This window comes from Oncorhynchus gorbuscha, linkage group LG16 (genome assembly GCF_021184085.1).
Source record: "Oncorhynchus gorbuscha isolate QuinsamMale2020 ecotype Even-year linkage group LG16, OgorEven_v1.0, whole genome shotgun sequence".
Lineage (NCBI taxonomy): Eukaryota > Metazoa > Chordata > Actinopteri > Salmoniformes > Salmonidae > Oncorhynchus > Oncorhynchus gorbuscha.
This window is the reverse complement of record NC_060188.1, coordinates 51,507,577-51,524,136: the sequence shown is the minus strand read 5'-3', so window position 1 is coordinate 51,524,136 and position 16,560 is coordinate 51,507,577. Positions and strand designations below refer to the sequence as shown.

At 44.0% G+C, this 16,560-nt stretch overlaps 1 pseudogene across 1 annotated transcript in view; it reads left to right on the top strand.

Annotated features, from left to right (window-relative positions):
- Positions 1-15,980, top strand: part of LOC124000329 — an 88,174-nt pseudogene extending 72,194 nt beyond the window's left edge. The window contains exons 14-23 of the transcript XR_006832576.1: positions 952-1,071; positions 1,357-1,575; positions 1,948-2,283; positions 2,589-2,809; positions 2,918-3,120; positions 3,359-3,444; positions 4,392-4,525; positions 10,052-10,169; positions 10,270-10,387; positions 12,325-15,980. The product of XR_006832576.1 is annotated as a sarcoplasmic/endoplasmic reticulum calcium ATPase 1-like (transcript). The remainder of the gene's footprint in view (positions 1-951; positions 1,072-1,356; positions 1,576-1,947; positions 2,284-2,588; positions 2,810-2,917; positions 3,121-3,358; positions 3,445-4,391; positions 4,526-10,051; positions 10,170-10,269; positions 10,388-12,324) is intronic.
- Positions 15,981-16,560: the final 580 nt, after the last annotated feature.

Sequence of the window (16,560 nt, the reverse complement as noted above, 5' to 3'; positions counted from 1 at the left end):
ACTTCATAACTAGACACTAGGAAATGGAAAGCGTGGGAAATGGGTCTCAGTATCCACAAATGAATGACAATGCAAACCTAACCAACCATTTCTGATTATTTACAGCTTGATCAGTATGATGCATGTTAGTCAGACATTTTGCTGATTTGTAAGGATGTGAACACAGGGCTGTATACGTTCTATGTTAACCTTGCACTTCATTACAAGTTTATGCCTTAAGGCCAAGTTGAGTTGCACCCACTAAATGGCCTGTGTCCATGTAAAATCAACATGGACCACCTGTTTGGCACTAGAACTCACATAGACAGAGGGTCCTGTCTGGCCCAGATTGATCCTGGCCCTTCATATACAGACTTGCTCAGTTGTGTCTGGTGCCTTTGGCTCACTCTGAGCCCAAACAGGATGTTAGAGTACCATCCACCCAGTGTCAAAAACACAGCCAAACCTCTGTCACCCATCTGGGCCCAGATCCACAAATCAGGAGTGCTGATCTAAATAAAGGTTAAATACAAAAATCTAGGATCTGTCCATATAATCTTATTCATTATGATGTAAAAGGCTAAACTGATCAGAGATCAGCGGGTCTACTCTGAAAGGCTGTGTGGATACGGGCCATAGTCTGATAAAGCCCCTTCCATCAGAAACACGACACAGCCTCCCAGTCCCAGTCCAGAGTAGATAGGATGCTGGAGTGTCTCATCCATCATGTTAGCATCACAGCCAAAGAGAAGCCTCCCAGTCTCAGTCCCACACCTGGCCCATTAGAGCCCCCTCCATCAAAACAACAACACAGCCGAGGCAGAGTCAAGCCTCCCAGTCCCCCACCTGGTACTGAGAGGATGACCGCTGCCCACAAACATGCCTGTCTGGAATAAACACCCGGTCTCATCTTCTCTTTTGCTCTCTTCTTTTCTTCTCTCTCTCTCTTGGTGTCTCTCTCTCTCTCACAAGGTCATCAGGCAGCTGATGAAGAAAGAGTTTACTCTGGAGTTCTCTCGCGACCGCAAGTCCATGTCTGTGTACTGTACCCCCACTACCAAACCAGGCTCTGGGAGCAAGATGTTCATCAAGGTACACACACACAAACCCCTCAGTCAACAGATCTCTCACATGCTTTAATAATACATTTTCTCTGTCAGCCAGAGTGATTAGGAGCTTGGATGTCCAACTTGTTTTGCTGTCATTTTTTTTTTTACCTTGTGTGTCCTTTGACCCCTGTACCCCCACCCTCTCTCCACACACACACACACACACACACACACACACACACACACACACACACACACACACACACACACACACACACACACACACACACACACACACACACACAACCTCTCCACTCCAATCTCACAGGGTGCCCCAGAGAGTGTGATGGAGCGTTGCCAGTACCTGCGTGTTGGCACAGGGAAGGTGGCGCTGACCATGCCCCTGAGAGAGCAGCTGACCTCCCTGATCAGGGACTGGGGCACCGGCAGGGACACACTGAGATGCCTGGGCATGGCCACACGGGATTTACCACCAAAACGGGAAGACATGGATCTGGAGAACGCCACTAAGTTCGCTGAGTATGAGGTACAAGAGAGAGATGGAAAACCTTGGTGTTTGTAGGTTTCTGTGTGCTATGTCAGAGACTGGGCATGGACAGAACTGGGCAGGGAGAGTTATTTGTTTTGTTTTTATAGACATGTCCTATGTAAGGAGAGTTCGTCCACCTTACAAATTATGATCATTATCATTGTATTTATGTGGTGCGCTCCCTCTACTCTGACACCCTTTATCCTTTAGCTTGAGCTACATCCAAGTTGTATTCTGATGCCTGACTGGGTGCTGCTTATTCATCTATCTGGTGCTCACATTCTGTCTTCGACATTCCCTCATCCTCTACCTGCCTCCTACCCCTCTTCTCCTCCTCTTTTCTCTGCATCCTCTCCTTGCTCTCTCCAGACGGGCCTAACGTTCGTTGGCTGCGTGGGCATGCTGGACCCGCCCAGGAAGGAGGTGATTGGCGCCATCCAGCTCTGCGCCGAGGCGGGCATCCGTGTCATCATGATCACCGGGGACAACAAGGGCACGGCTGTGGCCATCTGCCGACGCATCGGTATCTTCGGCGAGGATGAGGATGTGGTGGGCAAGGCCTACACCGGCAGGGAATTTGACGACCTACCCATAGAGTCCCAGAGAGACGCTGTAAAGCAGGCACGGTGCTTTGCCCGTGTGGAGCCAGCCCACAAGTCTAAGATCGTGGGCTACCTGCAGTCGTTTGATGAGATCACTGCCATGGTGAGGAGAGTTTTAATGCACAGCTCCACCCATTTCTCATTCAACTGCCTGGGAGCTCAGTGCCTCATTTCAGTATAATTTTGACAAGATCTTGATTTGATGTTGACTTTACTTCATTTGTGTGCAAATACATCAATGAATACATAGATCAAAGGTTAGATCTAATTCTTTGAATAACTCACTTATGGGCCAATCTATTCTGACTTGGCTTGACAATGAAGAGTTCTGCGAACTATCAAGTTTTCTCATCGCATGTCTGTATAACACCCTATTAAATAATGAAATACTTTTGCTTTCCTCCACAGACTGGTGATGGGGTGAACGATGCGCCAGCCCTGAAGAAGGCAGAGATTGGCATTGCCATGGGCTCGGGCACGGCTGTGGCTAAGTCGGCCTCTGAGATGGTTCTGTCTGATGATAACTTCTCTACCATCGTGGCGGCTGTGGAGGAGGGCAGGGCCATCTACAACAACATGAAACAGTTCATACGATACCTCATCTCCTCAAACGTCGGCGAGGTCGTCTGGTAAACAGATGCATGCACTGCACACAGAATCACACATTTTCCTATGTCAAGAATGCTGACTGTCGTTGTTTTCTTTGTATTTCTGATGTGTGTTTACTCTGTCTGAAGCATCTTCCTGACGGCCATCTTGGGTCTGCCTGAGGCTCTGATCCCGGTACAGTTGCTGTGGGTCAACTTGGTGACAGATGGTCTCCCTGCGACTGCCCTGGGTTTCAACCCCCCAGACCTGGACATCATGGACAAACCACCCCGCAACCCCAAGGAGCCCCTCATCTCTGGATGGTTGTTCTTCAGATATCTGGCCATTGGAGGTGAGACACTGTCTGGTCTACTGGACACTGGTTATAATACAACAAGAGTTGCTCATTCATTCTTTTTATCTCTCATGTAGTCTCGCAAGTCATAATCAAAGTGTCACGCTAGGTAGTTGGAGACTACCCTAATCTGACTTTCATTCCTAACATGGGGGGGTTAAAACGTGATCGACCTGGCTCTCACGGTTGCTTGGATTCTGACTTCTTGCCTGACTGTCTCTGTGTGTTCCTGCAGGGTATGTTGGTCTGGGCACGGTGGGTGCTGCCACCTGGTGGTACCTGTTTGATGAGGAAGGCCCTAATGTGACCTTCTACCAGCTGGTGAGTGGAAACAAACACACCATTCCAATGACTTCATTAGGGTCCTATTCATTAGCCACCGGGTGGAAGAAAACCGACTAAAACAAGGAGGGACTGCTTGAACATGTCCAGTTAGTTAAAAACCATTTTTGCTACAGTGTATCCTAATAAATAGGACCTAGGTCAACCCCTTTTCTCTGCTGCCTCTAGAAATGGATATTCTTCTCAGGAAAACCAGTAACTTTTCAAACACCTCTTGTTTATGTGTTTTCAATAGCATCCATCCCCAGAGGATGGTGCTTAATCACTTAGTACAGTTCTGGGCTATATTTGGTTGTTCTTATGGTTAACCCTATCAGCTATTTGCCATGACGACAATCTCTGGGATCATACAAGGAGACAGAAATAGAATTCAGAGAAAATAGAGAGTTCACTGGTGGAGAATAAGACACATGTGGTCTGAGGGAAATAGGAATGCTAGAGAAAGAGAGTGAACAGAGGAGGGAGGGAAGAGTGAACTGAGTCCAAGGGTCCCCAGAAGGGAAAATGTCAGAAGGAAAGGGGGAACAGAGGAGGAGCCGAGTCGAGGGTTTCCTGCAGCTGCTGCAGTATCAGATCAAATCTGGGACCCAACACAGCAGGTCGCAAGGTTAGGTCACTTCCTGTGCACAAGTGCGCACAGTGCTTAGTGTTTTGGTTGTTGACTTGCTTGAAGTCAGTCTTGGTCATCTAATGCCGTGTAAGAAACTTTGGAATAATACTGACTGTATCTAGATGGAATGGAAGAGAATTAAGTTTTAATAGTGCAACACAAAGCCCATTCCATGGTGCTATTTTGTCTGTTGTAAAGCCTACCTCACCACTCTCCTCTACCTCTCCACAGAGACCCAAACAGTGTATGCAGGTCAACCCCATGTTGGTTATATGCTGTGAAGCCTGCTTACCTAACTTCTGTCCTCTCTTCACAGAGACACTTTATGCAGTGCTCAGAGGACAACCCCATGTTCCAGGGTATCAACTGTGAGGTGTTTGAGTCCCGCTACCCTACCACCATGGCCCTCTCTGTGCTGGTCACCATAGAGATGTTCAACTCCCTCAACAGGTCAGTCAGCAGCATGTTGTACTTGGGAGGGCAACAGAACTATATGATTATACATGAATATATTTTGGTCCATATCTGGTGGTCCTCTGTAGCACAGTTGATAGAGCATGGCTCTTGCAGCGCCAGGATAGTTGGTTCAATTCCCGGGATTACACGTACCGTAATTGCTGGACTATAAACCGCTACTTTATTCCCACACTTTGAACCCCGCTGTTTATACAATGACGTAGCTAATTTATGGATTTTCCCCGCCTTCGCAAGATTCATGCCACCAAAAAACTGAGCATCGTCACATAATGTGACGTAAATCGAGCGCGCTCAAACTTCCCATCATTCTGATTACGGTAGTAATTTTGTCACCCTCATCATGGCAAAGACACGGAGAAATGCATATGATGCAGCTTTCAAGTTGAAGGCGATCGATCTGGCTGTTGGAAAAGGAAATAGAGCTGCTGCACGGGAGCTTGGCCTTAATGAGTCGATTATAAGACTTTGCAAACAGCAGCGTGAGGAACTGACTCCGTGCAAAAAGACAACAAACCTCTGAGGGAAGAAAAGCAGATGGCCCAAAGTATTTGCAGCCACTCAACATCAGTGTAAATCGTGCATTTAAGGTGGCCTCCGTGTTCAGTGGGAAGCTTGGATGACAAGTGGGGAGAAATCCTTCACTAAAACGGGCCGCATGCGAAGAGCAAATTATGGTCAAGTCTGCCAGTGGGTCCTGACAGCGTGGAGCATTGTCAAAAATCCACTATCATCAACGGGTTTGGAAAGGCTGGACTGCTGCGTGTTGAAGAGGGCAGCATGAGCTCAGCAGGGAATTTGCCTCCGGATGAATGTGATGAGAGCGACAATGAAAACGATCCAACATCGGATGAAGCAATTCTGAGGCTATTCAACTCCGACACCGAAGGAGATAACTTCAGTGGTTTCAGTGCACAGGAGGAGGCTTGGTAGGCTACTGTTTTAATTTTTGTTACAAGCAGTGTTTCGTTTAAAAGCATATTTATTTTTGTTACAAGCCGTGTTTCGTTTAAAGGCTGTGTAAAGTTAATTTGTTTCAATGTACCGGTAGGCACCTGCGGCTTATAGACATGTACGGCCTATTTATGTACAAAATACATATTTTTCAATAATTCAGTGGGTGCGGTTTATATTCAGTGTGTGTGTATATATATATGTATATGTGTATATATATATGTATATGTGTATATATATATGTATATGTGTATATATATATGTATATGTGTATATATATATGTATATGTGTATATATGTGTGTATATGTGTGTGTATATGTGTGTGTATATGTGTGTATATGTGTGTGTATATGTGTGTATATGTGTGTGTATATGTGTGTATATGTGTGTGTATATGTGTGTATATGTGTGTGTATATGTGTGTATATATATATATATGTGTGTGTATATATATATGTGTGTATGTATGTGTGTATATATGTGTGTATATGTATACATATACATGTACATGTACATGTATATGTATATATGTGTGTATATGTATACATATACATGTACATGTACATGTATATGTATGTATGTATATATATATATATGCGCCTTGCGAAAGTATTCGGCCCCCTTGAACTTTGCGACCTTTTTAAAGAATCAACAACAAGTGGGACACAATCATGAAGTGGAACGACATTTATTGGATATTTCAAACTTTTTTTAACAAATCAAAAACTGAAACATTGGGCATGCAAAATTATTCAGCCCCTTTACTTTCAGTGCAGCAAACTCTCCAGAAGTTCAGTGAGGATCTCTGAATGATCCAATGTTGAAAAAAAAAGTGCAGAGAGCATCATGAAGAACAAGGAACACACCAGGCAGGTCCGAGATACTGTTGTGAAGAAGTTTAAAGCCGGATTTGGATACAAAAAGATTTACCAATCTTTAAACATCCCAAGGAGCACTGTGCAAGCGATAATATTGAAATGGAAGGAGTATCAGACCACTGCAAATCTACCAAGACCTGGCCGTCCCTCTAAACTTTCAGCTCATACAAGGAGAAGACTGATCAGAGATGCAGCCAAGAGGCCCATGATCACTCTGGATGAACTGCAGAGATCTACAGCTGAGGTGGGAGACTCTGTCCATAGGACAACAATCAGTCGTGTATTGCACAAATCTGGCCTTTATGGAAGAGTGGCAAGAAAGCCATTTCTTAAAGATATCCATAAAAAGTGTTGTTTAAAGTTTGCCACAAGCCACCTGGGAGACACACCAAACATGTGGAAGAAGGTGCTCTAGTCAGATGAAACCAAAATTGAACTTTTTGGCAACAATGCAAAACGTTATGTTTAGCGTAAAAGCAACACCCTGAATCCACCATCCCCACTGTCAAACATGGTGGTGGCAGCATCATGGTTTGGGCCTGCTTTTCTTCAGCAGGGACAGGGAAGATGGTTAAAATGGATGGGAAGATGGATGGAGCCAAATACAGGACCATTCTGGAAGAACCTGATGGAGTCTGCAAAAGACCTGAGACTGGGACGGAGATTTGTCTTCCAACAAGACAATGATCCAAAACATAAAGCAAAATCTTCAATGGTATGGTTCAAAAATAAACATATCCAGGTGTTAGAATGGCCAAGTCAAAGTCCAGACCTGAATCCAATCGAGAATCTGTGGAAAGAACTGAAAACTGCTGTTCACAAATGCTCTCCATCCAACCTCACTGAGCTTGAGCTGTTTTGCAAGGAGGAATGGGAAAAAATTTCAGTCTCTCGATGTGCAAAACTGATAGACATACCCCAAGCGACTTACAGCTGTAATCGCAGCAAAAGGTGGCGCTACAACGTATTAATTTAAGGGGGCTGAATAATCTTGCACGCCCAATTTTTCCGTTTTTGATTTGCTAAAAAGGTTTGAAATATCCAATAAATGTCGTTCCACTTCATGATTGTGTCCCACTTGTTGTTGATTCTTTACAAAAAAATACAGTTTTATATCTTTATGTTTGAAGCCTGAAATGTGGCAAAAGGTCGCAAAGTTCAAGGGGCCTAATACTTTCGCAAGGCACTGTATATATGAGGTTCTACGCATAAAATGTTGGGCAGATTTTCTTCATTTTAGGCTCAAAAGAAGCATATCGTCCTCTTACATATACAGTCCTAGTCAAAAGTTTGGACACTTGCTAATTCAAGGGTTTTTCTTTATTTGTACTATTTTCTATACTGTAGAGTAATAGTGAAGACATCAAAACTATGAAATAACACATGGAATCATGTAGTATCCAAAAAAGTCTTAAACAAATCAAAATAGATTTTATATTTGAGATTCTTCAAAGTACTCACCCTTTGCCTTGATGACAGCTTTGCACACTCTTGACATTCTTTCAACCAGCTTCATGAGGTAGTCACCTGGAATGTATTTCAATTAACAGGTGTGCCTTGTTAAAAGTTAATTTGTGGGATTGCTTTCCTTAATGCATTGGAGCCAATCAGTTGTGTTAGGGTGGTATACAGAGCAAGTCCATATTATGGCAAAAACAGCTCAAATAAGCAAAGTGAAATGAGTCCATCCTTTAAGACATGAATGTCAATCAATCCAGAAAATTTCACGTTTTGTAACGTTACAGCCTTATTCTAAAATGGATGACATTTCCCCCCCCTCATCAATCTATACACCATAACCCCATAATGACAAAGCAAAAACACATTTTGGGGATTTTCAGAAAGTATTCAGACCTTTCACTCAGTATTTTGTTTTAGTACCTTTGGCAGCGATTACAGCCTCGAGACTTCTTGGGTATGACGCTATAAACTTGCCACACCTCTATTTGGGGAGCTTCTCCCATTCTTCTCTGTAGATCCTCTCATCTGTGTCAGGTTGGATGGGTAGTGTCGCTGCACAGCTATTTTCAGGTCTCTGCAGAGATGTTTGATCGGGTTCAAGTCCGGGCTCTGGCTGGGCCACACAAGGATGTTCAGAGACTTGTCCCAAAGCCATTCCTGCGTTGTTTTGGCTGTGCTTAGGGTCGTCGTCCTGTTGGAAGGTGAACCTTCACGCCAGTCTGAGGTCCTGAGCGCTCTGGAGCAGGTTTTCATCAAGGATCTCTCTGTACTTTAGTTTGTTCATCTTTCCCTCGATCCTGACTAGTCTCCCAGTCCCTGCCGCTGAAAAACATCTCCACAGCATGATGCTGCCACCCCCATGCTTCACCGTAGGTATGGTGGCAGGTTTCCTCCAGACGTGACGCTTGGCAGTCAGACCAGAGAATCTTGTTTCTCATGGTCAGTCTTTTAAGTGCCTTTTGGCAAACTCCAAGCACGCTGTCATGTGCCTTTTACTGAGGAGTGACTACCGTCTGGCCACTCTACCATAAAGGCCTGATTGGTGGAGTGCTGCAGAGATGATTGTCCTTCTGGAAGTTTCTCCCATCTCCACAAAGGAACTCCAGAGCTCTGTCAGAGTGAACATTGGATTCTTGGTCACCTCCCTGACCAAGGCCCTTCTCCCTCGATTGCTCAGCATGGCCGGGCGGCCAGCTCTAGGAAATGTCTTGGTGGTTCCAAACTTCTTCCATTTAAGAGTGATGGAGGTCACTGTGTTTTTGGACCTTCAATGCTGCAGAAATATTTTGGTACCCTTCCCCAGATCTGTGCCTTGACACAATCCTGTCTCGTAGTGCTACGGACAATTCCTTCGACCTCATGGCTTTTTTTCTCTGACATGCACTGTCAACTGTGGGACCTTGTGTTGACGTGTGTGTGCCTTTCCAAATCATGTCCAATCATTTGAATTTACCACAGGTGGACTCTTATCACGTTGTAGAACCATCTCAAGGATAGTCAATGGAAACATAATGCACCTGAGCTCAATTTCGAGTCTCATAGCAAAGGGTCGCAGTACTTATGTAAGTAAGGTTATTTTTAATAAATGTGCAAAACATTCTAAAAACCTGTTTTCGCTTTGTCATTATTGGGTATTGTGTGTAGATTTGAGGAAAAAATACATCTTAGAATAAGGCTGTAACGTAACAAAATGTGGAATAAGTCCAGTGATCTGAATACTTTCCATGTTTTGGCCTTCTGCTATGTCACCCTTATTCTGAGAGTTGTATTAGTTTTTTATTAGGCCAGTAATTTGAGTATAGACTACTGTAGTAAATCAGGGACTTTACCCACTCAGACTCTGAGTTGGAGTGTTGATCTAGGATTTTTATTTTTATTTATCCATTATTTTACCAGGTAAGTTGACTGAGAACAAGTTCTAATTTGCAGCAACGACCTGGGGAATAGTTACAGGGGAGAGGAGGGGGATGAATGAGCCAATTGTAAATTGGATCAGTTTCACTTTTCAGATCATAATGAATACGATATTATATCCTAAATCAGCACACCTACTCTGAGACGCTTTGTTGATACGGGCCCAGACCTCATACATCTGCATCGTAATAATTGTCCTGTAGACCATGTTTTGGGTCCAGTAGTTGTCTATGAATACAGTAATTACAGATTTTGTGTTTTTTTTCTAATGTGGCTTCTCCTCCTGCCTCTAGTCTGTCTGAGAACCAGTCCCTGATCAGGATGCCTCCCTGGGTGAACTTCTGGCTGCTGGGGGCCATAGTCCTCTCCCTGTCCCTCCACTTCCTCATCCTCTACGTCGAGCCCTTGCCTGTGAGTACAGCATATACATAGGTTCTGTCTGTCAGCAATAGTTTGCTTTCTAGTGTATCCCTCTCTCTGACCTGGTCTACCTCTTTTCTCTGCTCTCCAGCTGATCTTTCAAGTGACCCCTCTGTCCTGGTGCCAGTGGATTGTGGTCCTAAAGATCTCCATCCCCGTCATCCTTTTGGATGAGGCCCTCAAGTACATCTCCCGCAATCACTTAGACGGTATGACTCAGTTTCTAAAAGTAGCTTCCTGTTCAAAAACAGGAAATACAGTGCATTCGGAAAGTTTTCCGATCCCTTGACTTTTTCCACATTGTGTTACGTTACAGCCTTATTCTAAAATCAAATTAATTCCTCAATCTACACATGTATAATGATAAAGTGAAAACAGGTTTTTATCAATTTTAGCAAATAAAAAATAAAAAACATTATTTACAAAAATATTCAGACCCTTTACTATGAGACTTGAAATTGAGCTCAGATGCATCCTGTTTCCATTTATAATCCGTGATGTTTCTACAACTTGATTGGAGTCCACCTGTGGTAAATTCAATTGATTGGACATGATTTAGAAAGGCACACACCTGTCTATATAAGCTTCCACAGTTGACAGTGCATGTCAAAGCAAAAATCAAGAATTGTCCATAGAAGCCTGAGATGGGATTGTGTCGAGGCACAGATCTGGGGAAATGTACCAACATTTATTTGCAGTGTTGAAGGTCCAAGAACACAGTGGCCTCCATCACTCTTAAATGGAAGAAGTTTGGAACCACCAAGACATTTCCCAGAGCTGGTCGCCCGGCCAAGCTGAGCAATGGAGGGAGAAGAGCCTTGATCAGGGAGGTGACCAAGAACCCGATGGTCACTGACAGTTCTTCTGTGGAGATGGGAGAACCTTCCGGAAGGACAATCATCAATGCAGCACTCCACCAATCAGGCCTTTTATGGTATTATGGCCAGATGGAAGCCACTTCTCAGTAAAAGGCACCTGACAGTACCCTTGGAGTTTGCCAAAAGGCACTTAAAGACTCTCAGACCATGAGAAACCTGGAGGAAACCTGGAGGAACCTGGCACCATCCCTACGGTGAAGCATGGTGGCGGCAGCATCCTGTTGTGGGGATGTTTTTCAGTGGCAGGGACTGGGAGACTGGTCAGGATCAAGGGAAAGCGGAACTGAGCAAAGTACAGAGAGATCCTTGATGAGAACCTGCCCCAGAGCGCTCAGAACCTCAGACTGGGGTGAAGCTTCACCTTCTAACAGGACAATGACCCTACGCACACAGCCAAGACAACGCAGGAGTGACTTTGGGACAAGTCACTGAATGTCCTTGAGTGGCCCAGCCAGAGCCTGGACTTGAACCTGATCAAACATCTCTGGAGAGACTTGAAAATAGCTGTGCAGTGATGCTCCCCACCCAAGCTAACAGCACTTGAGAGGATCTGCAGAGAAGAATGGGAGTAACTCCCCAAATACAGGTATGCCAAGCGTTATACCCAAGAAGACTCTAGGCTGTAATCGCTGCCAAATGTGCTTCAAACAAAGTTCTGAGTAAAGGGTTTGAATACTTATGTGATATTTCAGTTTTTTGTATTTTGTTTAAATTTGCTAAAATGTATAAATACTGGTTCTTGCTTTGTCACGATGGGGTATTGTGTGTAAATTGATGAGGGAAAAAATTATTTTAATACATTTTAGAATAAGCCTGTAATGTAACAAAATGTGGAAAAAGTCAAGGGGTCTGAATTCTTTCTGAATGCGCTACATGTGACTCTGTTTGGTTTTCCCTAGAGATTTCTGATTGACTTTGGTAAGAAAATGGGTTAGGGTTAGCATTTCTTCTGGAGCTTGCTTTGGAAACCCCCCAAAAGTGACGTTCCTCTCTTTTTCTGCATTCCTTATTCAGCCTAAACATTGTCTCCTCTCGCCTTCTGTAAAAGGTACTTTATCATTTGGGTTTTTCTCATTGTTTCTTTCCTTTTCTCCCATCTCTCCCATGCCTCCTCCTTGCACCTCTTTGAAACCTGTATATTGTAGCTAAAATGTGCTAGATTTGGACTTTTCAGTTTACCCTTCTCATGAATGACTTTTTATGCCTCATGGTTAAGCTCTATGCATGTAGACGCTAATGTTAAAACATTTTGTTTTTCTCCCCAATAGACAACGAGGACAAGAAGTACAGGAAGAGGCAGCTAAAATATTAAGACCCCCCCCACCCCACCCCCCACACACACCTTTCCTTTTTAAAGAAATGCCCCTCTCCTCCATTCCCTCATTCCCCCCAGTCCTGCATGCTCAACCTCCACTAGAAAACGAGCAGGGCATGCATGAGACCGAGAGTACATCTGTGCGAGTGTGTGCGCATGTGTTTGTATGCGAGCGTGCGATGGTGTACATGTGTGAGAGTGAATGAACGAGTTAGTGTGTTTGTATATGAACCAACGAACGAATGCATGCCCATGTTCACGTAGGCCCAGGAAAGCGTGACGACAAACTGCAAAACACATCCAGGACTCCTGTTGCTTTTTAAAACTTTCAGCTCATCGCTTTTGACTCTGTACAGTAACATGCAATAGGTGGACCGTGGGGGGAGTGAGGGAGAGGTTTAGGAGGAGAGGGGTCAATCAGCTGGGGGATTGTTGTGTCTGCGGGGAGAGGGAGCTGGTGCAGCATAGAGAGAGAGGGGTATACCCTGGCAGAGACTACGTAGTCTTGATGGTACCAACAACCGACAAAGAGCCTGACATGCTAACTGGTGAAGATGCTAGTAACGGGCAGCTAGAGGAACCACATTGCTTGGCCTAAGGTGCTGCCCAGTACCCATGTGTCCATCCCACCCCTTAGGAACCCCTCTGTCTGCCAAGGCTTCTGTCATCCAGATCCACAATGTTGGGGAAGTTGTCTGGACCACTGTCTGGCTCATGCTAGTGGCCATCAGACCATCGCATCACAACTACATGCGCCTCTGGCTACAGTATACCACCACGTTCCTCTCCTTCCCTTTCTCTCCACATGGACCTCTGGCTACAGTATACCACCACGTTCCTCTCCTTCCCTTTCTCTCCACATGGACCTCTGGCTACAGTATACCACCACGTTCCTCTCCTTCCCTTTCTCTCCACATGGACTTCTGTTTGCTGTATATTGAGCTGATTTCTGCTCTTTAGCTCTCTTCTCTCCCATCGACCTTTCTCTTCTTGCTCTTTCATTCTCTGTTTAGGAAGCAGGTAGGCAGCATTGGCCCTGGGTTCTGACTCATCCGGGCTTGGGCGGTGCAGTGTGGTGTGCGGAGGCGTGTGCCTCTCTGTCCTGAATGTGTGAATAGCTTTTTGCTGCTTGGCCGCTTTCTTTAGTTCTTACTGGGGAGCCGGAGTCAGCCCAGAGACATGGCAACCAAGATTAAATGTGAAATGATGACTACACCCACTTTGCCCAGACTATTCTGATAAACCCATCCAGCCTCACAATCAACCTTCAGTTTTGCGCATCCCTCCCCTCCACCCATCTCCATACCACAAGAACTCTGTTCCTAAATCACAATTGTAGTTGCGGAGTACTACTACCACAGAGTAGATACACAAAATATACTTATACTTTGGAAAGGATGCTTAGGAGGGTGAGGAGGAGAATTGGCAAGCAAGGCAGCTAAATTGGCCAGACTTCATCAGTCGGAGACCTTTGTCTCTCCCAGCACATATCAATCAAATCAAGACGCTAACACTCCCAACATGCTGTATGTCGACTTGGACCTAGTAGGGTCAAATAATGAATGTATTTTTGTGCCAGCCTATTTCCCATACCTTCCCACTCTACTCCCAGGCCACTCCCACGAACCCTGGTTTACCACGTGAACCCTCTCTAGCCCTTTTAGTTCGGTGCAGTAAGGTCATTTCATCCCTTGTTACTTAGTTTTCATCTTATTGAATAATTAATAATAACACACCATCACTATCAATAGTGCATGTCCAGTTAGACAAGCTTAATACAAGCTCTTTCCCCTTATTGTTGTGCTGCTCCCTGGGTTCTCCACGCTACCGCCAGTGCTCTTTGCATTACAGGCTAACTATTGGCTATTGTTTTTAAAATAAGTAATAATAATGTATTTGACTGAATGAATGAATTTTGGATTGTTGCTTTAGCTCTTGTTTTGGGGTTTGCTGTGGAGCCATTGTGCTCTGCGGGCTGGGGCCAGTGGATTAGCTGGAGGGAAGCAGAAACACAAGGGCTCAATCACAAATTGACCCCTAAGCACAGATCTGAGGGATTGGATTGATATAAACAACGTGGTGAAACTTCCACCTAGCCTATCAGAGGGCAAGGTGGAGCTATTACCATATTGCTTACACCTGTCATCCAGTCAGATCTCCACAAATGTGTAGGGCAGAGGGGTCGATTTTGGGATTGGGTCTAGTAGTGTTATGTGCTTGTTAAGCCTTCTGACACTTTCTAAGTCTGCTTGGGTGAGAGCACCAAAGCAGTATGACCAAAGTCCACTTTCATTTTCATCAAGGAACTGCATATACTGTAGTTGTGATATGCAAACAGTTGTGACTGGCACTTAAGGTAAACATTGGACGACCAGTTATCTCGAACCACTGACCTAACACCTTGACAGAAAGGAGAGATCTTGGTCTTTCTGTTGCTCTTTAATGAATATCTACCATGGTACTCTTGTTAGCTAACCAGCACAACTTTTGATTCAGAGATTACTACCAGGCCAATACAGTAGCTCTCTACCTGTTCTATAGCCTAACAGTGGCAGAAGGCTTCAGGACCCCCGATGTGCTTCCTAGCTGGTCCTCAGCCTCGGATCATGATGGCGATATAGCATGCTGGCACTCAGGCTGTCCAGCAGTGATGTGGGTTTGTACAGTACCTTGTTATTTACTACTGAATCCTTGAACTCTGTAAAAGAAAAAAGATTGCATGGATACCTTGTTACTGTAATTAATATTCTATACAGTATATTAGACCTTTTTGATAACTTACATGGCATCAATGAAACCTACTTAACAGCAAGAGAACCAACTGCGAGAAACCATTACATATTTTCTTTGAGCACATCTTGGCATCTAATGATCTACATTTTTTTGTAGACTAGAAAAAGGTTGTTTATTCATCGTTACTGTTTGTTTTCTTGGTTTCTGGGGTTTTGTCATACTTTAGGGAAAGAAATTACAATGTGTAAAATAAACAACAAGAATCATGGTTATGATGAGAAATAATTATGATAATGATGAAATAATTTATTTCACTAATGGTAATATGGTTTTGAGAATTATTGTTGAGAATTTCAAAATTAATTGTTTGGCTTAGACAGTGCGATGAACAGTGATGAATCCTGGGTAATGAAGTTGTGTGTACATTGAAGGGCTTGGTGTGACTGCAGGCTCCAGAGACCGCATGTTAGCCATTTGGGTCAGACCATTAGGAAGGTGGTCCTAACCATGGTACGCTTGGATAGCCTGGTCCCAGATCTGTTTGTGCCGTCTTGCCAATTGACCACAGCCATAGGAGTTGGCAAACCGCAGTCCCAGATCTGTTTCTGTCAGGCTAATGTTTGGCATCGTGTGCTGTAGAAACATAAGCACCCATGTGTGTATTATCAGTGAGGTAGTCGCCAATCTAGAGGTGGCTCTGCTCCTGTTGGACCTTTCTCCCTGTCAACCAATAGTAAACATTCACAGGTTGCTGGAGCCTGAATTTCGCAACACAAAAATAAAGGATTCTCGTTATTGCATTGTTAATATTAATTGTGGACACAATTTTATATATGACAAAGACATGGAAATAAATATTATTTATCTTGTTAGTTATTCAGAGGTTTGCTTTCTTTCATTTTTTAAATTATGTTGGATCAGATGAGTTGGGTTTGCTTGTTAAATTTAATGGAAGGACAAACACGAACTGTACACTTTCTCAAATCAGTAGAGCATCGTGCTTGCAATGCCAAGCGATACGGGGTCAATAACTGCTGGCGCCACCTTTGACATAACTGTTTGCACACATGTCTAAGTCACTTTGGACAAAAGCATCTACTTAATACTATCATTATTTATTAATACAATATCTTGGAGGGTAGAAGTTTAGGCTATTATGTTTGTATGTGCCTAAATTGAAGCCTACCAGCAGAGGGCGATATATGATTTTCTTTTCCCATCTGAAGACTGACTACCATTATCAATTTACCTTAGGTGGCCAGGCCAGAACATCAGTAGGCTACACAAAAACAAAATAACCATTATAATGAGTAGTGATGACAGGACACTGTCAGATCATATCAGGTGGTTATAATGCTGACTGAGGGAAAATCTAAATTTCGCTACACCCGCAATAACATCTGCTAAATATGTGTATGTGACCAATTTGATTTGAACACGCTTTCGGAATGTATTC